Source organism: Papio anubis, chromosome 11, assembly GCF_008728515.1.
Source record: "Papio anubis isolate 15944 chromosome 11, Panubis1.0, whole genome shotgun sequence".
NCBI classification, from domain to species: Eukaryota; Metazoa; Chordata; class Mammalia; order Primates; family Cercopithecidae; genus Papio; species Papio anubis.
The window spans coordinates 95,046,195-95,064,531 of NC_044986.1; the positions used below are offsets into that span (position 1 = coordinate 95,046,195).

An 18,337-nucleotide genomic window follows, 5' to 3' on the forward strand; every position below is an offset into this window, starting at 1 on the left:
TTTCCTTTCTGGGTAGATAGAATGAAGATTGATAACGAATACAACCAGGAACTAAGCTTTATTCACACAGGTAAAGACTCTATTTACCTCCCTAGAGTGTGGCTCTCTAAGGCTTCTGCATGGAAACCTATGTACACTGGAGCTTCTCCTGGCTAGTTCTTAACTTTATTATTATTATTGTCCTGAATCAGAAACGCAGACCTTTTCTGGTGCTATGTTCTTAGTTTCTTATTTTTCCATCTCATGCAGCTTCAGAATTCAGTACTTATCGTGGGGGAAACTTTCTTGTGCCAACGCTAGTGCTTCACTCATTCCTTTCAATCAAACACTAGCCTTCAAATCTCTCGTTTTCTAGCCCCAGTACTGCAAGACCACCAAAAACTCTGCTGGTCTCCTTCTTTCCCAGTAGCCCTCTGTCCAGGCAATTCTCAGATTTTAGAATCCAAAATTGGCAAATTTACCCATGGTAAAAGCAGCTACAGATTTCAAGCTAGTCTCTCCACTGTTGTCTCGACTTCTCCAGAATCTTCACAATCTTGGACTCCCTTCTTCTTGATTGCTTCAGGAAGCAAACCACTGATGTGCTGGAACAGATATTTTGTGTATCTCATTAACTTTTTCTGTGTGTTCTCTGTGGGTGCATTGGTGTATGCTAAGCTCCTCCATCATATCCTAAAATGGAAGTTGATTTTTCACATTAAACTTTGCAATTAAGCCGTGTTTTATGACAGCCCAGTTTTCCATGTATTCCTGAGGAAGGTCAGTAATACTGTTAAATACTGAGAACTTTCTGTCAGATACGTTATCTGTAATTTAGAAGAATTCTAGAAGTGATGCTTAAAGAGAGATTATAATATTTTAAATGTTTGCAATTGTAACAAGGCTTTTCGAGAAAAGTCTGTGAAATTAAAAACAAGGTAAGAAAATCTATGTTACAGGAAGGAGGTGCTACTCAACATACAGAAAACACATTATCTCTTTTCCTCCATGTGATACTTCCTAGGATTAGGGACAGGGAAACATCTGACCAGTTCCAGAAAGATAAGGAATTCTGCTGACTCATAGAGATAGCCATATTTCTAATGACCAGCATAGGAAAAGCAATATGAAAATTTGCTGTCCTTAGAAAAGGAAAGCCAAGGAAATAAAAATCCCCTCTCAGTGAACACCAAATTGGCAATGAAGATAAGTTACGGGGATATAGATACCACGTTACATTTATGTGTAAGTGATAAAGGTTATGATAAGCTGTTTTTAGTACACGTAAACAGCAAGAGAAATATAGAGGAGATTTCCAATTTGTTGTGGAGTTTATCTAAGTACGATGGAGTCCTGTGCCTCATATCATCACTGCTATTCTTTTTTTTTTTTTTTTTTTTTGAGACGGAGTTTCGCTATTATGGCCCAGGCTGGAGTGCAATGGCTCGATCTCGGCTCACTGCAACCTCCACCTCCCGGGTTCAAATGATTCTCCTGCCACAGCCTCCCAAGTAGCTGGGATTACAGACATGCACCACCGTGCCTAACTAAATACAAAATTTGTATTTTTAGTAGAGACGGGGTTTCTCCATGTTGGTCATGCTGATCTCAAACTCGTGACCTCAGGTGATCCACCGACCTCAGCCTCCCAAAATGCTGGGATTACAGGCGTGAGCCACTGCACCCAGTCCATCACTGCTATTCTTAATATTCCCAAACACACATGTATAAAGTCAAGGTACTGGCCAGGCACTGTGGCTCACGCCTGTAATCCCAGCACTTTGTGAGTCCAAGGCATTTGGATCACCTGAGGTCGGGAGTTCGAGACCAGCCTGGCCAACATGGTGAACCATCGTCTCTACTAAAAATACAAAAATTATCTGGGTGTGGTAACACACGACTGTAATTCCAGCTACTTGGGAGGCTGAGGCAGGAGAATCACTTGAACCCGGGAGGGCAGAGGTTGCAGTGAGCCGAGACTGTGCTGCTGCACTCCAACCTGGGCCACAGAGCAAGACTCTGTTTCAAAAAATAAAAATAAAAATAAAATAAATAAATAAATAAATAAATAAATAAATAAATAAATTCGAGGCACTATAAGGCTCTCGGAGCAACCCTGGACCTGTTAGCAGAAAAGAAGGATTTGAGTTTGGTAAATCATCAACTTAATGTCCAGTCAGTGAATTCTAGTCCCACTGACTTCTATGGACAGGCCCCCATCATGCACTCCTGCTTGCTTCTCCCAAACACTGATCCTCCCTTAACATTTAGAAACCCTTACTAGTGACTGTTCTGATCCTATCCTCCTCCTGCTCCACCACTGGTTTTGGTACTGTAGCTGTACTAGACTACTTGCAATTCCACAAATATGCTCTGTATTTTTCACACCTGCAAACCTTAGTCTATTTGATCTCTTTCTCTCTCTCTCTGGAAGATATGATCCCATTTTATCCAACCCCTCTGCTCTTCTCTCTCCTATCTCTCTGCCTGTGGTAATCTTATTTTTTAATACTTTCTCCCATGCCTCTTTATTAAATGTTTCCACTCCCAGCCAGATGTGACCTGTTCTTCCTTAAAATGTTATAACACTTTGCTTATGTCTCTCCTAGGACTCTTAGTGTAATTTGCCTTGAAGAAAAATTGTTTGTGTTCTTATGTTATCCTTCTTAGTAGATAGTTAGCTTTTTGAGGAAAAGAACTGTGAATGTTTTTTAACTCCACAGTTGGGCCCAACAGAATCTTGCAAACACTAGTCAGTTAATAAATACTTGGTCAATTAAATATAGGTGACATGTGGCTCCCCTAGGCAGTTCACAACATGGATATTTATTTTCTTCCAAGCCAGCTGGATTGGCCTCTGACTTGTCACCTTTCTTTAAAGGCTCACGTAATTGGGTAAGACCCAACCAGGATAATCTCTCTTTTGATTATACAAAGTCAACTTCTTATTAACCTAATTGTGGTAGTGATATGCCATCATGTTTACAGGTTCCCCTGTACTCAAGGGGAAGGACACACAGATAACAGGGATCATCATAGAATTCTGCCTGTCATCTCCTCCTCCCTTTTTTTTTTTTTTTTTTTGCATCTTTTTTGTATATCTGCTCACCCAAATGGTTGTCAAAATATGATCCCTGGACCATCAGTACCAGCATCACCTGGAAATTGTTAGAAAAACAAATTCTCAGGCACCACACCAGATCTGCATCAGAAACTCTGGGGGCCCCACCATCTGTGTTTTAACAACCCCTCTGGGTGATTCTGATGCACACCAAAATTTAACAGCCACTGCCTCACCCATGGGTCTTTTATTTTAGTACCATACTATAAATAACTTCCTCTGTTCTCTGCCTTGATTAAAACAAAACACAATAAAAAAAACCAGCCTAACCATATTCCGCTAGCTGTCTTAATCCTTACGTTGATAAGCAACTTAGGAGGAACATACATTCCGAAACTTGTCATGCTAGGGGCTCTTCCATATTGACCGTGACTCCCTGGCAGCCCCAGGTTCCACCTTCTTATCCTGGTTGCCATTTGCCTTACAAGAAGAGGCACAGTAGTACTACTGTGTATAACATGTCAACTGAATTAATTGGGTACTTTTTCACCCATCTTTTCCCACATCTTTGTCCCACTTGAAAAATCGGAATGATTATTCTGACTCCGGATTTATTGTTCTATTTCTTGATATTATCACTGCTGCTGTGCAGGGAAAGTAGAGGATTCTCATGTGATAAGTATAACACCTCCTTCAGCTGATAGTAGTTGATTAATCTCAGACATTAGCACTGAAATTATATAAAACCCATGTTACAGAAACAGAGATCTTGCTACATCTAAGTAGAATCATGTTACGATATGAGAATTGGGGTACAGCATTTTATTTTTAGGTTCTCCATGGCATAAGAAGTTAAATGTAAACACTGCATGTGTTTGCACCAGAATCAAATCAATAGTATAGTTGAGTTGCTGAATAATAGGATTTTATTACGCTTTAATAAAATTTTAACCGTAAAAGTTAACCAATCTCTAACCAGAAGTTTTCTAAATCAAAAAATATTTTACTTAGCAAATATCTGTATACATTTTTGACATTTTATGAGAAGCATCTTACAAACTGACTCACCGGGACATTTCTATAAAAGGAAATCTGCTTTTCCATCGACTCTCCTCATGTCATCTTCCACCCCAAGGTAGGTTTCAGGAGGGTAGGGCTTTCTGTACATTTTGGCTTCTTACTGAATCCTCAGCACCTCGAAGATGGTGCTCACAAATATTTGTTGAATGAAAATACTTTTTCTGTCATTTTCTTAGTGAAGTCTTCCTGTGTGGGAAGATAAAATGGACCAAATTGCCTGAGCATCCTCTATGACAAGTGAGGACCACTAGCTGTTCTCATAAAAACCAGTTCTCTGTAAGAACATGGCCTGGGTCTTATTCATGACTCAATCATGTAGATTACGTGCTAAACTGAATTTACAAAATTTCATCCAGGCTTCTTTACTTGGAACCAGAGGTTTTCTAATGCAGAAGTGTATACCACAGAGTATGTGCATGCATGGGTGTGTATATAAAGGAAATACATTTTATACACTTTCTGTGTTCATGTTTATTTTCAATCCCATTAAACTAAAATTAGTGGTCAGGTGTGGTGGCTCATCCCTGTAATCCCAGCACATTGGGAGGCCAAGGAGGAGAGGATTACTTGAGGCTGGAAGTTCAAGAGCAGTCTGGACAGCATAGCAAGACCCTATATCTTTAAAAAAAGTTTTTTAAACCAGGCATAGTGGTGAACATCTGTAGTCCCAGCTACTCAGGAGGCTAAGACAAGAGGATCCCTCGAGCCCAGGAGGTTGAGGCTGCAGTAAGCTATGATCGCACCACTGCACTCCAGCTTGGGTCACAGAGCAAGACCCTGTCTCTTACAAAAAATAGTTAATTTATGTGGTACTCTTTGCGGTGATTAGCCCCAGCAGGACATTGGAAGAGATGAGCCAACAGAGCCAGCTGGCTGGTAAAAAGCAATGGTAAGACAAGCTGGGTGAGGAGAGCTATCAGAACTTTAGGAAAGACTCATTCCTTGCTCTTCCACTTCAGAGGACAGAAGCTGAAACCCAGACTTAGAACTTAAGATAAAATAATACTCTAGAGCAGGGCTCCTTTATTCCTAGAATTCTTATTAATATAATTAGAAATGATTAAAAAATAAATGGCTGTATAAATTGTGGAATAAATAGTCAGTGTCTATATTTGTCTTACAGAAAAGCTAGTGTATTGTTCTTCTTTTTTCATAGCTGAAGGGACTTCAAACCTTCTGGTACCATAAATAATGGTGATATCAAAATGGCAACCATTGCTTCAGAATAATCTACCTGTGACCCATAGTTTCCATAGTGGTGCACAAGCCTTCAAATTTCATAATGCATTGGACAAATGGAAATGAGGCTTTAAATATCATTTTGCCCAGAAATTCAGAACACTTGGAAACATATGTAGCACAAATAATTATTAAAGCATAGAAGAAGGAGAGGAGTATTAATTCAGAGACAAACTTATCTCCAATTAGGAAAGAAGGAATCCTACATCCCTACATTTTTCTTTCTCCACGTTCTTCATTTGCCCTAAACCCTCCCCTGTCCCAAAGAAGACAACAGACCTCCAACCTGTGAGTCCCTGTTATGCACACCAGGAAGAGCTTTCAGCCTGTTTGGAAATGTTCTGTTTCCTCCTCAATATATTAGTTCTTTCCTCTCTTATAGGCACGTGTATTCATGGGTTTCCTTTCTAAGGCACAAAGAGAAAGAATAAATCTTATTAGGAACTCATTTCAAATTGGTAACCAGTAATTTTTAAAAAATGATTTGTTATTTGCCTGCCTTAAATATTTCCCTTCCCATTGCTTTATTTATTTATTTATTTATTTATTTGTGAGATGGAGTCTCACTCTGTCACCCAGGATAGAGTACAATGGCATGATCTCAGCTCACTGCAACCTCTGCCTCTGGGTCCAAGCGATTCTTACTCTGTAGTCCGCAGCCTCCCCAGTAGCTGGGATTATAAGTGCATGCCACCACGCCAGGCTAATCTTTGTATTTTTAGTAGAAATGGGGTTTCACCATATTGGCCAGGCTAGTCTTGAACTCCTGACCTCAAGTGATCCTCCAACCTTGGCCTCCCAAAGCGCTGGGATTATAGGCGTGAGCCACTGCGTCTGGCCTGTACATATTTTAAAATTAAAAAATCTAAAAGCCTTATTGTTGAAAACCAACAGTCCCCCTCCCATTCCTCTTTACTTCACGAATAGACTACCCAGCAGCAGCCATGTTCAGTTATTTCAGCTGTTTCTCCACATTTTAGGTATAGTCTCTTGGTTTATGAATTTTAGACAATGTAAGCTTCATATTATGGTAGGTGAGGCTGCCATTGTCTTATGCCCTACCTTCCATATCCCATCTGCCCAATAGAGTTAGATTTTAGTTTTTGGCAAAAACAGCAATCATTGTTTATGTTAGTAAGGCTAGGTAAATATTTTTTATTCTCCTTCAGTTAGTATATTTTGATTGTTTCCTTTTTGTACAATTTTTATTCTTCCTAGAATTAATAATTGCTTTCTTTATATTTTTATTTGCTTAGTTTCTTTGTATCTATCAGTATATATTTTTTTCTAATGCTGTAACATATCTGTCAAACAACTAAAAATAACTTTCCCCAAACCTAAAGACAGCAGATCAGTCAGTTCCGTTTTCCTTCTCTCTGGAGATTTCTCTCCTACAGCTTTTGCCCCAGTTGGTCAAATATGAATGTGCTATCTAGGGCTGCTGCACAGCTGTCATTCTGGAACATTCCTTCACTATCTTCTGGGAATTTTCTTAGTTTGCTACATATTCTATTTCCTGTATCTCAAGTATTCCTGTTTCTTCATTTACTTCCTCTTTTTTTCTGGAACACATTCTCCAATATTTTTCTAAGAGAGTATAGGAGGTAAAATTCTGAGCCTTTGAATATCCTATAACAATCAAGATTAACTGATAATCTATCCATTTTTAATATTCTAAGTTGGAAATAATTTTGCCTCAAAAATTCAAAGACATTTCTCCATTTTCTTTTAATTTCCTGTTGGAGACTTTAATGCTATTTGACATCTCTTTGTATGTAAGCAGCTTTTCTTGGCTTGTTTATCCATTTTGGGAAGATTCTGGGATTTTGTCTGCTTTTTGGTGTTCCTAAAGTCCTTGATGCTGTGACTTGGGATGGGTCTTTTCTTGTTCGGTGTGCTAGTCCCTTTCAATCTGGAGAAAGACACATGGGGTAAAAATTCAAGTGTAAATATAAAGAATGATGTGTCTTTCCCCTACTGACTATTTTTTCATATGAATCTTGCTTTTATAATATTTTTAAGTGAAGAAATTCCTGTTAGTTTTACTTCCTTTCATTGTTAGCTGTCAATGTTGTCACAACAATATTAGCACCATCATGATTATTGATCACAGTGGCTCCCTTTATGGCTCTTACTGTGCCGCAGGTTCTTCAGGATCACAATAGAACCTATCAGTGTGGTTGAGAATATTAAGTGAGTTATAACACATATTGCGCTGGGGCCAAATACTCTACATAGTAAGTGCTCAATAAATAATAACTAGTTCTATCACTATTCATGATCCAATTACATAAGACTAGTATTATCCTCACTTTACAGATGAGGAAACTGAGGTCAAAGAGGTTACATTACTTGGACAAGGTGACACAGCCAGCAAGTAAGGAGCAGGGCTGGAACCTGCTTTGCCTGGCTTTCAGTCTGTGCTCTTTCTGTTCTGCCACACTGCCAGAGAAGGTGATATGGTTTGGCTGTGTCCCCACCCAAGTCTCATCTTGAATAGTAGCTCCCATAATTCCCATGTGTTGTGGGAGGGACCCCGTGGAAATTAATTGAATCATGGGTTTCCCCGACACTGTTGTCATGGTAGTGAATAAGTCTAACGAGATTTGATGGTTTTATAAGAGGTTTCCCTTTCACTTGGCTTTCATTGCCTCTTGCCTGCCACCATGTAAGATGTGCCTTTTGCCTTCCACCATGATGGTGAGGCCTCCCCAGCTAGGTGGAACTGTGAGTCCACTAAACCTCTTTTTCTTTATAAATTACCCTGTCTGAAGTATGTCTTTATCAGCAGCATGAAAACGGACTAATGCAAAAGGCATTGCTGTCTTTCTTTCCATGTCTTTTTTGTTCTACTCATGGATACAACTCACTCTAGCACAATATAAATCACAATAGTGTGCAAGGTCAATGTCGGATCGCAAACACTGGAGATCGTGGACTTCCTTGAAGATACTCAAGTCATGCATAAAAAAGTATTGTGCCCTCAGTAAGTTAAACACTCACCGTGTGAAGGCGGGAACTGGAACAATGCATTTTCCACATGTGATATTCCATGACATCATGGAAAGTCTAGGGTTGGTTTTCAAATTAAGGCTGCAGTGATGTTCAGTTGGCGGTGGAATAAGAGCTTTGCTAACTGATACATGCAGCATGTGTTAAAATAAGCAAGACATGTTGTCCTGTCCAGAAGAGGTTAACAGATTTGCTGTCTGTATTATTTATGACACTTTCCCAAAAGTTTTAATGTGTGATTGTGCAGGCAGAACATTTTCCTAGTCAGTCACACAAAGTTCAGTCCTTTGCGGCACTCCTGAAATATCCTCACACCGTGCCAATAGCTGTGGGGGCTGAACACATTCCAGATCCTCAGACCTTGCCTGGAAGGAGCCAACTCCTTCCTCCACTGAGGAGTGTGGAATGTTCGGCAGAGCTGGGTACAACAGGTTTCACCTCTAATTTTGGAACTGGAAAGTGTTCCTTTTTGACAAATGTGGACACCCTTTTGGACAGGTCTATTGCACTAGACAAACATTGAACTAGGAATAATGACAGAAATTAGCTTGAGTAGAAAAAGACCATTGCCTTTCTCATCATCCAACATCAACTACAATTTTTGATAAATTGAAAATAAGAACAAGCACTGGAGGAGGTGGTGGGCTGTGTTATTCTTGTGACCTCGAGCATATGTCATAGAAAGGAAACCACCCAGAACAAACATTGTAAGATTTTTGAGGCTATGGAAATAGACGAAACGAAAATATACAACAAAATTTTACATACTGGTCAATTTGTTTCCTTATTCTACATCATCCCTTTCTCATTGAAAACTTAGGATAAGGATACATAAGCAGTCATAAGGAACTAGGTTCCATATATATATGTGTGTGTGTGTGTGTGTGCATGCATGTGTGTGTTATATATATCTATATTTATGCTTCCATATATATCTATATTTATATTTCTATATACATATTACTTCCATATATAATATACAAATATATATACTTCCACATATATTTAAATATACTTCCACATATATTTTATATATATATATACACACACACTTCCATATATATATGGAAGTATAAATATAGATTAGATAGATAGATATTGAGACGGGGTCTCATTCTGTAGCCCAGGCTGGAGTGCAATGGTGTAATCATAGCTCACTGCAGCTTCAAACTCCTGGGCTCAAACAATCCTCCTTGGCTCAGCCTCCCAAGTAACTGGTATTATAGGTGTGTGCCACCATGCCTGGCTAATTTTTTCTAACTTTTTGTAGAGATGGGAGGTCATGCTTTGTTGCCCAGCCTGATCTTGAACTCCCGGTCTCCAGTGATACTCTCATCTAGGCCTCCCAAAACACTGAGATTACAGGTGGGAGCCACTGTACCTGGCCAATAATCTCATTTTTAATATGACTGGTTACTATGTATGTTTATTCATAAGAAAAGATACCAATTTCAAAGAATTTGCAAGCTGATAAATGTGGGCAGGCCTCAGCAAGGCAGCACTACTACAGTAGGAGCTGTGAAAACAAGAAATAAATAAATAAAGGGCCCTTGGAGTGCCCCATTTATGAGGACCTGCTGTAGTGGTGCTGTGAGATTTTACTCTTCCAACTGCAAGAACATTCTGAACAAAATCCCCCTGGATTGGTTGATTTATTTCATTATAACATTGATTATAACACACCTCAGTGAATAATTCTGAAGCCATTTGGTGGCTGTAATCTCTACACATCATCTTTTCATGGGCCTGAAGATTTCTCTGTCCCACCCACTTGCTGGCCTAGGGGAGGAACTATAAAGAGGGAAGGAGGTAGGAGACTTGGGGAGGGGGAGATGAATGCTCAAAGGTCCAGAACGGTCCCAGCATGGTGGCTTACTCTTATCAACCCAGCACTTTCAGAGGCAGAGGCCGGTGGATCACTTGAGGTCAGGAGTTTGAGACCAGCCTGGGCAACATGGTGAAACCCCATCTCTACCAAAAATACAAAAATTAGCCAGGTATGGTGGTGCCCGCCTGTAATCCCACCTACTTGGGAGGCTGAGGCAGGAGAATCGCTTGAACCCAGGAGGTTGCAGTGAGCTGAGATCGCGCCATCGTACTCCAGCCTGGGCGACAGAGTGAGAGTCCGTCTCAATAAAAGCAAAACAAAACAAAGTCCACAACAACCTTCCTAAGAAGCCCAGAGCCAGGGAGCAAAAAATGCTGTGATTATGTGTCCTTCTCACCTCCCCGGCTGGCTGCTCTCGGCATGAATAGAGAAGTAGCACTGGGCCTGAGGATTGGGACCACATCATGCACATCCTGTTGCACACAGAGATATGGGCGAGGCGTCCTGACACTTGGACCCACAGCTCAGCCGCTGGCTCTATGAGATCCAAGCAAGTCATGTGAATGTTCGGGCTTCCAAAAGCTAGGGCAGCAACCTCCACAGTGCCTTTTGCTTCTCACAGCCTCTGTCTCTGTTCTAGGATTCTTTTGCTTTTTGGGCCTGGAATTAATCTGGTCAATCCAAGAAAGCATCTGGTTCTACAAGATATACAGGCAAGAGTATGAGAGCCAAGAGCCACCTATCATTGCTCTGAATCCCTTTTGTCAGTTCCAGGTGGTGTGTCCTGCCCCCAGGATGATCTGTCCCTCTCAGCCAGCTCCAGAGTAGCCCTGGCTTGGAGGACAGGGAAGACGGATGTTTTCACCTTGACCTCACGCCTCCCTTCCCGGCATATCTTTTTTATTCCCATTCTTTCCAACCTTTACTCCTCTTCCTCTTCCCCATCCAAGGGGCAGTAGAATCAAAGGCAAATCAAGACAGATTCTCTGGCAAATCCTTTCCTACTGTGATTTATTAAATTACACAATTGTTTTCCAAGTCCCTGTGACCCAAAGTCAGGAAAACTGGCTGAGTCCCTCACAGGAAAATAAAATACTAAGAAAAATGCAATCCCAAAGGTAGGCAAGGGGGGATAAAAAGAACTTTCCATTTTCAATTCTAAATGTCAAATGACCATTCTAGTTTTTATTGTAGGGCAAATAATTGTTATTTGTTGAAATTCTTCAGCAAATAACAGTATGTAAAGGCTTTTTAGGAGAAATTGTTTGGGGAATGTATTTAACTCACTGTACCTAAAATTTACACTAGACCGACTATTTTAAGTACAATGAAATGCCATTTTCATAATTTCGTATAATATTTTTGTGATGGATAGCTACTTTAAATTTACATGCCAGCTATGTAAATGGCTGGAGTGATTTTTCATTATCCTAAGTGGTAAGCAGTTTAAAATATCAATGTAAGTGCAATGCGGGCATCCCATTCATAGTTTATTAAACTAAAAGGATGCTAATTAGTTATTATATTGAAAACAATACCCATTGGCGAAGGAAACTTATTTGCTGAGATAAAAAATTATTTTTTAGAGTTAGAATGTAAGTAAATTAGTGGTAAGAATACACAATTATAGTTGATCGAATTTGACTTCAGGAAATAACTGTACCCTTATTGCTGAGTGGAGCGGGACCTGCTGAGAACTCTTTGTAGGAGTTCCCTATAGATGGGCTGGCAATTGTTTAACTCCAGTGGTATACACAAGACAATGGGCCAGGCATGGTGGCTCACACCTGTAGTTTCAGCACTTTGGGAGGCCAAGGAAGGAGGATTGCTTGAGGCCAGGATTCAAAACCAGCCTGGACAACATAACAAGACCCCTGTCTCTACAAAATAAATTTTTAAAAAATTATTCCAGTGTAGTTGCATGGGCCTGCAGTCCCAGCTACTTGGGAGGCTGAGGCAGGAGGATTGCTGGAGCCCAGGAGATTGAGGCTCCAGTAACCTGTGATTGCACCATTGCACTCTAGCCTGCATGACAAAGCAAGTCCCTGCCTCTGTTAAACAAACCAACAAGCAAAGACAATGATGCTGTATTACAGTGTAAGCCCTAAAACTCAAAGTTTATATACTGACATCTAGACTCTATACTATATTTCTTTGGACTTTCAAAACAGAAAACTTTTCACTGAAGCTTTGATAGCAGAAAGAATGACATCAAAGTAGAAGTAGGCTAGCCGTGCGCAGCCACACAACTTCTTAAAAATCATGTTTGTGAGATGACATGAAGTTCTGTTGATTTTTCTGCTGTAAAAAGATTGACCTAGGTCTTTAAGTTAATTGCAGCAACCAGATGATGAGTTAAATAACATTTTAAAAGTAATTATATTTTTTCACACAGCTAATTTTTCCAAGGGATGCAGGATAGATTTACAAATTGTTTTGACCAGGTTTGTCAGCGAGAAATCGGGCTTTTTTCGAAGGAGGATCAAACTGTACTCTGTTTAGTGTTGCTTACTTTTTATGAAACACATATTTCCAGTTAATTGTTATAGGTATGTTTTAGCTAATTTGGAAGTTGATAAGTTTTCTTTTTGAAAGAATGAAAGTATAAATTTGAATGTCAAATTAGTTTAAATAGTTAATCTATAATTCATCCTGGATTGTTTTATGATTCTATAATGCTTAAAAACTTAAAAAAGCATTATTTATTATGTAGGTACCATTTTTACAAATCATTCAATTTTCTGCACTTTTTACATTACCAACTTTAATTTTAGGCATATTGTGGTATGTCAACATCAAACCAAGTAGGACTTCTTTCCTTCTATGCTATTTAAAAAATAAAAGTTCTGCTTTCTGCCCGTGGATGCCGCCAAAGAAGCATCGTTAAAGTCTCTCTTCTCCCTGCCGTCATGTCTAAGTCAGAGTCTCCTAAAGAGCCTGAACAGCTGAGGAAGTTCTTCATTGGAGGGTTGAGCTTTGAAACAACTGATGAGAGCCTGAGGAGCCATTTTGAGTAATGGGGAACGCTCACGGACTGTGTGGTAATGAGAGATCCAAACACCAAGCGTTCCAGGAGTTTTGGGTTTGTCACATATGCCACTGTGGAGGAGGTAGATACAGCTATGAATGCAAGGCCACACAAGGTGGATGGAAGAGCTGTGGAAACAAAGAGAACTATCTCAAGAGGAAATTCTCAAAGACCAGGTGCCCACTTAGCTGTGAAAAAGATATTTGTTGGTGGCATTAAAGAAGACACTGAAGAACATCACCTAAGAGATAATTTTGAACAGTATGGAAAAATGGAAGTGATTGAAATCATGACTGACCGAGGCAGTGGCAAGAAAAGGGGCTTTGCCTTTGTAACCTTTGACGACCATGACTCCGTGGATAAGATTGTCATTCAGAAATACCATACTGTGAATGGCCACAACTGTGAAGTTAGGAAAGCCCTGTCAAAGCAAGAGATGGCTAGTGCTTCCTCCAGCCAAAGAGGTCGAAGTGGTTCTGGAAACTTTGGTGGTGGTCATGGAGGTGGTTTCAGTGGGAATGACAACTTTGGTCGTGGAGGAAACTTGAGTGGTCGTGGTGGCTTTGGTGGCAGCCGTGGTGGTGGTGGATATGGTGGCAGTGGGGATGGCTGTAATGGATTTGGTAATGATGGAAGCAGTTTTGGAGGTGGTGGAAGCTACAATGATTTTGGCAATTACAACAATCAGTCTTCAAATTTTGGACCCATGTAGGGAGGAAATTTTGGAGGCAGAAGCTCTGGCCCCTATGGCGGTGGAGGCCAATACGTTGCAAAACCACGAAACCAAGGTGGCTATGGTGGTTCCAGCAGCAGCAATAGCTATGGCAGTGACAGAAGATTTTAATTAGGAAACAAAGCTTAGCAGGAGGGGAGAGCCAGAGAAGTGACAGGGAAGCTACAGGTTACAACAGATTTGTGAACTCAGCCAAGCACAGTGGTGGCAGGGCCTAGCTGCTACAAAGAAGACATGTTTTAGACAAATACTCATGTGTATGGGCAAAAAACTCGAGGACTGTATTTGTGACTAATCGTATAACAGGTTATTTTAGTTTCTGTTCTGTGGAAAGTGTAAAGCATTCCAACAAAGGGTTTTAATGTAGATTTTTTTTTTTTTGCACCCATGCTGTTGATTGCTAAATGTAATAGTCTGATCGTGACGCTGAATAAATGTCTTTTTAAGTAAATAAATAAATAAATAAAATAAAAGTTCTATGGGATTCTAAGTTTTAAAATATTTCTCTCAGGGCTAACATTACACATATATAGGATTTGTTCATTAATTTATTTGATATTCATCCCAATAAACAGCCACTGACTATAAACCACTGAGCTAAGTCGTGGTGAGGTTACAAAGATGAATAAAATATAGCCCTGCTCCATGGAGAGTGCACTCATTGAGCTAACTACTTTGCAGGGATTCAAAATACAATGGTTTAAATAAGATTAGGTTGGTGCAAAAGTAATTGCGGTTTTTGCCCTTACTTTTAAATGGCAATTACTTTTGCACCGACCTAATAGATACATGTCTCTTCTCATTATAGCAATCCCTAGGACCAGCAACCTGGCAATAAGAAAGTGACCTGGAAATTGGGTATATCATTTCTGCCCACATCTCATTGGAATGAATTTTGTACCACAGCTATACTGGACATATAATCTCTAACTGGGTAGCCAGGTACCCAACTAGAATTTGGGATTTCATTACCGAAAAGAAGAAGAACACAGCAATTAAAGAGATCAAATTGTTAACAGATGTAGCAACATGGAGGAATCTCAAAAACATTATGCTAAGCAGAAGTCACAAAAGGTTGAAAGTCAGCCATTTTCAGTGGCTGTTTATTGGGATGAGTATCAAATAAATTAATGAACAGATTCCATGTATGTGTAATGTTAGCCCTGAGAGAAATACTTTAAAACTTAGAATCCCATAGAACTTTTATTTTTTAAATAACATCGAACAAAATAGGTCCTACTTGGTTTGGTGTTGACATACCATAATATGCCTAAAATTAAAGTTGGTAATATAAAAGTGCAGAAAATTGAATTATTTGTAAAAATGGTACCTATACAATAAGTTACGCTTTTTAAAGTTTTTAAAAAACTTAACCTTAATCCTGTGTGATTCCATATGTATGAAACTCAAGGCAAGGCAAAACTCCAGTGTAGCAGGAATATCATTGCCTGAGACCTAGGTCTTGAGGAGCACAAGGAAACTCTTTTTGGGGTGATGGAAATGTTCGAGATCTTGATTGTGGTTACATGACTATACAATTATCAAAACTCATTGAACTTAACACTTACAGTGAGTTATTATCATTGTGGCTGCTGCTGTTATTATTGCCTTGAGTTCACAGAATTTCAAGGGGGTTAAAAAAATCACTGGTTAAATTTGGAATTCTTGAGCCCCCCCAAAAAAATCTGACATAGCTTTATTTTATTTAGAGTCCTTTTTGTTTTTTTAAAACTTGGCGAGTATGTGTTTGAATTAAGATAATTTGCAATGACTGTTATACAAACAACTCCGAAGCTCAGTAGATTAACTGAGAAATAAACAGAATAAAAGATGTATTTCTCACATCTGTCACAGCCTCTCTGGGTGGTGGGTTGGGCTTCTGTCCTGCCACAGCAATTAGGGTTCTAGCTTCTTCCATCTAGTGAATCCACTGCCTTCTGGGGCCTGAGAGTCGTCTGGGATCCTGGAATCATCTGCTAGATCTTCTGTACCAATGAGGAGGGTAGGGGAACAGAGGGTCTCATGAGATTTAGGGGTCAGGCCTAGAAGCGGCACACATACCTCTACCACATTTGAATGGCCCAAGTGGGTCGCATGACCACACCTAGAGGTGCACCTGGAAATGTAGTCTTCTTATGTGCCCAGGGTGAGAAGGAAATGGTTAGTGAATATAACCTTGTGGCTATGTCTATCATTAAAAGTTCAGTTCCTGTCTTTGCAACATAATAGTTGATTGAATTTGGGAAAGTGTCTAGGCCTCAGGTTAGTTTGTTTGTTTTTATTTCTAAAATGATGGCATAAATGATACCTACCAAGCAGGGCTGTTATGCGAATGAAATGAGATTATTCATGTAGAGTGCATAATAGAGGGCCTAACACAGAGCAGGCACATTGAATTTCCTGTCTGGTTCTCCTTGCATGAGGAGCAGACTGATTTAATCACTGTGGTTTTATAATATACTTTAATATTTAATTGGGCTAGTCTTTTACTAGTTTTCTTTTTTGTTTGTTCATTTGTTTGTTTTAATGTACCTTATTTTACAGAGCAGTTTTAGGTTGAAAGAAAATTTGAGTGGTAGACACAGAGATTTCCCATATCCCCCATCCCCATATGTACCCAGCCTCCCCTACTGTCAACACCTCCCACAACATCTCCCACCAGAATAATGCATCTGTTACCTCTATGAACCTACATTGACACAACATTATCCAGTCTTCTTTTAATAAAATAAACACTTTTTGAGATGGCTTTTTCTTCCAGGTGAACTACTGTGTAACTTTTTCCCCCTCTGAAAGTGTGTCTTAGCCTGACTTCTCTAGAAAGTACAGGCCAAGACAAAAGGCTTAATGTTATTAGGAAGTGCAACCCCAGGAGACACCCAAGAGCATCCCAGAGAATGAAGCAGGGAAAGTAGAGCCTATACAAGAAGGTGCTAGCTCACTGGCTGCTTCTCTGTGCACCTGCTTGTTTCTTTCTACAGGGCTGTCCCTGAGAATTTGAGCAGCGTCTCAAGCCAGTCAGTCCATGAGGAAGAAGGGGCCCTCATAACTCATTGGTTTAAGTTTCACTCACTGGCCCTTATATCTCTTTATATTTAAGTTTCATCCCACAGGGAGTTCACTCCACACACCTCAGGGTTGAACATGACTCAGAGCCTAGTGTTCCAGTGTGTCATGCCCAGGTGTCAGACGGGGTCCTGGACAGATCCCAGGCAGAGCCAGCGCAGGACAGTTGGCAGAGCAATGGAAGGGATGCCGAGAGAACGTAAATATGGAGTAAGTTCCCTTCTTTCTGTTATCCAGTTTTCCCATTCTAGAACATAGCAAGACCATTTGAAAAGGAAGTTCTCCCATTTACTCCTAAAAGCATGTTCCTTATGTTCTCTTGGATTTGCTTCCATTAGGATCAAATTAACAAAAAGCTATATTATAAAAGGGAGAGGGTGGGACCCCTCAACTTAATGAAGAAATGCCATCTCCTGATGTAACCACCAGTCCCTGTGAAGTAACCTAACTTAAAGAGAAAATGCAGACAGGATGATACTGTTTTGAAAGTCAAAGGGATTTGCTATTGCCTTTGGGGGAAAGACTTCACTCATTCCCTGGCATAGGAGCCTGGGGATTAGAGGATCAGTTAGCATTCTCCTGCCTCTCCCAAGCCACTTCTGATCATCATCAAGGCAACTTATATTCTCCCTAGATGCTTATTAATGTACCCTACAGCTTCGTACTTAGCAGTAAATTACTCTTGTTCAAAACGTGACTTGAGAACCACGTGATAGCCAACTTAGCACTGAATCCTATGGAATGTTCAGTGTTGAAAAAGACATGTGATGGATCTCCCTCAAACAGAGTATACTCCCCTGCCTGACACCAAAAACTCAAACTCTTCCTAGACCGTAAATAAGATCCTGGGCACTGTAAGTACCTCCAGTGAGCTATATGGAAGGAACTTGCCCCATCTTTTGACATGCTAGGAGTCTGAAAGTCAGTTATAGGTGATCATTTTGCACTCAAGAGAATGGTCTCTATGAGTCTGGTTTTTCCCTCCCATACAAAAAACTTCTAATAACACCCAGGTGAAAAGTTTCTGGCCTACGATACTGAGGTCTAATATGTGCAACCAAAGATACCAGTTATTTGTCACGATGATTATTCTGGGACACGCTGAACTCTGGGTTGGTCCTTGTCTAATCACAGAATTGCTGCATGCCCTTTGGAGGTATTTTACTAGCTTCTCCATGTCTAGATGTACTAGTGTTATTATACAATATCAGATTTCCCCACAAAATGCCATTGCAATTGGCTATTCATTTGTGTGCACCAACATTATTATTTACTGTACTTAGTCCGTTTTGTAGTATTTAGTGACCTTCA

General features: G+C 40.0%; 1 pseudogene across 1 annotated transcript; it reads left to right on the forward strand.

The window, feature by feature from the left end:
• Positions 1–12,948: 12,948 nt before the first annotated feature.
• Positions 12,949–14,164, forward strand: LOC116269481 (annotated as a pseudogene). The gene has a single exon (XR_004177058.1). The product of XR_004177058.1 is annotated as a heterogeneous nuclear ribonucleoprotein A1-like (transcript).
• Positions 14,165–18,337: the final 4,173 nt, after the last annotated feature.